This window comes from Ranitomeya imitator, chromosome 1 (genome assembly GCF_032444005.1).
Source record: "Ranitomeya imitator isolate aRanImi1 chromosome 1, aRanImi1.pri, whole genome shotgun sequence".
Lineage (NCBI taxonomy): Eukaryota > Metazoa > Chordata > Amphibia > Anura > Dendrobatidae > Ranitomeya > Ranitomeya imitator.
In genome coordinates this window covers 419416296-419418564 of record NC_091282.1, presented here as the reverse complement: position 1 = coordinate 419418564, position 2269 = coordinate 419416296, and positions in this window count along the sequence as shown.

The window sequence follows — 2269 nt, the reverse complement described above, 5'->3', positions numbered from 1 at the left end:
GTAGAGACGGTGTCTGCCGCTCCACGGTGTTCTCCAGGTTGCCTCTCCATAGCTTCGATCTTCTAGATCTTGTTAAGTAGTTGTTGAAACAACACTGCATTAGGCCTACAAGATGGGTCTGGGATGTAGAAACGGTGTCTTCCGCTCCAAGGTGTTCTCCAGGTTGCCTCTCCATAGCTTCTGTCTTCTAGCTCTCGTTAAGTAGTTGTTGAAACAACACTGCATTAGGCCTACAAGTTGGGTCTGGGTTGTAGAGACGGTGTCTTCCGCTCCAAGGTGTTCTCCAGGTTGCCGCTCCATAGCTTCGATCATCTAGCTCTCGTTAAGTATTGGTTGAAACAACACTGCATTAGGCCTACAAGTTGGGTCTGGGTTGTAGAGACGGTGTCTTCCGTTCCAAGGTGTTCTCCAGGTTGCCTCTCTATAGCTTCTATCTTCTAGCTCTCGTTAAGTAGTTGTTGAAACAACACTGCATTAAGCCTACAAGTTGGGTCTGGGTTGTAGAGACGGTGTCTCCCGCTCCAAGGTGTTCTCCAGGTTGTCTCTCCATAGCTTCTATCTTCTAGCTCTCGTTAAGTAGTTGTTGAAACAACACTGCATTAGGCCTACAAGTTGGGTCTGGGTTGTAGAGACTGTGTCTTCCGCTCCAAGGTGTTCTCCAGGTTGCCTCTCCATAGCTTCTATCTTCTAGCTCTCGTTAAGTAGTTGTTGACACAACACTGCATTAAGCCTACAAGTTGGGTCTGGGTTGTAGAGACGGTGTCTCCCGCTCCAAGGTGTTCTCCAGGTTGTCTCTCCATAGCTTCTATCTTCTAGCTCTCGTTAAGTAGTTGTTGAAACAACACTGCATTAGGCCTACAAGTTGGGTCTGGGTTGTAGAGACGGTGTCTCCCGCTCCAAGGTGTTCTCCAGGTTGCCTCTCCAAAGCTTCGATCTTCTAGCTCTCGTTAAGTAGTTGTTGAAACAACACTGCATTAGGCCTACAAGTTGGGTCTGGGTTGTAGAGACGGTGTCTGCCGCTCCAAGGTGTTCTCCAGGTTGCCTCTCCATAGCTTCGATCTTCTAGATCTTGTTAAGTAGTTGTTGAAACAACACTGCATTAGGCCTACAAGATGGGTCTGGGATGTAGAAACGGTGTCTTCCGCTCCAAGGTGTTCTCCAGGTTGCCTCTCCATAGCTTCTGTCTTCTAGCTCTCGTTAAGTAGTTGTGGAAACAACACTGCATTAGGCCTACAAGTTGTGTCTGGGTTGTAGAGACGGTGTCTTCCGCTCCAAGGTGTTCTCCAGGTTGCCTCTCCATAGCTTCTATCTTCTAGCTCTCTTTAAGTAGTTGTTGAAACAACACTGCATTAAGCCTACAAGTTGGGTCTGGGTTGTAGAGACGGTGTCTCCCGCTCCAAGGTGTTCTCCAGGTTGTCTCTCCATAGCTTCTATCTTCTAGCTCTCGTTAAGTAGTTGTTGAAACAACACTGCATTAGGCCTACAAGTTGGGTCTGGGATGTAGAGACGGTGTCTCCCGCTCCAACGTGTTCTCCAGGTTGCCTCTCCATAGCTTCGATCTTCTAGCTCTCGTTAAGTAGTTGTTGAAACAACACTGCATTAGGCCTACAAGTTGGGTCTGGGTTGTAGAGACGGTGTCTTCCGTTCCAAGGTGTTCTCCAGGTTGCCTCTCTATAGCTTCTATCTTCTAGCTCTCGTTAAGTAGTTGTTGAAACAACACTGCATTAGGCCTACAAGTTGGGTCTGGGTTGTAGAGACGGTGTCTTCCGCTCCAAGGTGTTCTCCAGGTTGCCTCTCCATAGCTTCGATCTTCTAGCTCTCGTTAAGTAGTTGTTGAAACAACACTGCATTAGGCCTACAAGTTGGGTCTGGGTTGTAGAGATGGTGTCTGAAGCTCCAAGGTGTTCTCCAGGTTGCCTCTCCATATCTTCGATCTTCTAGCTCTCGTTAAGTAGTTGTTGAAACAACACTGCATTAGGCCTACAAGTTGGGTCTGGGTTGTAGAGACGGTGTCTGCCGGACCAAGGTGTTCTCCAGGTTGCCTCTCCATAGCTTCGATCTTCTAGCTCTCGTTAAGTAGTTGTTGAAACAACACTGCATTAGGCCTACAAGTTGTGTCTGGGTTGTAGAGACGGTGTCTTCCACTCCAAGGTGTTCTCCAGGTTGCCTCTCCATAGCTTCTATATTCTAGCTCTCGTTAAGTAGTTGTTGAAACAACACTGCATTAGGCCTAAAAGTTGGGTCTGGGTTGTAGAGACGGTGTCTGCCG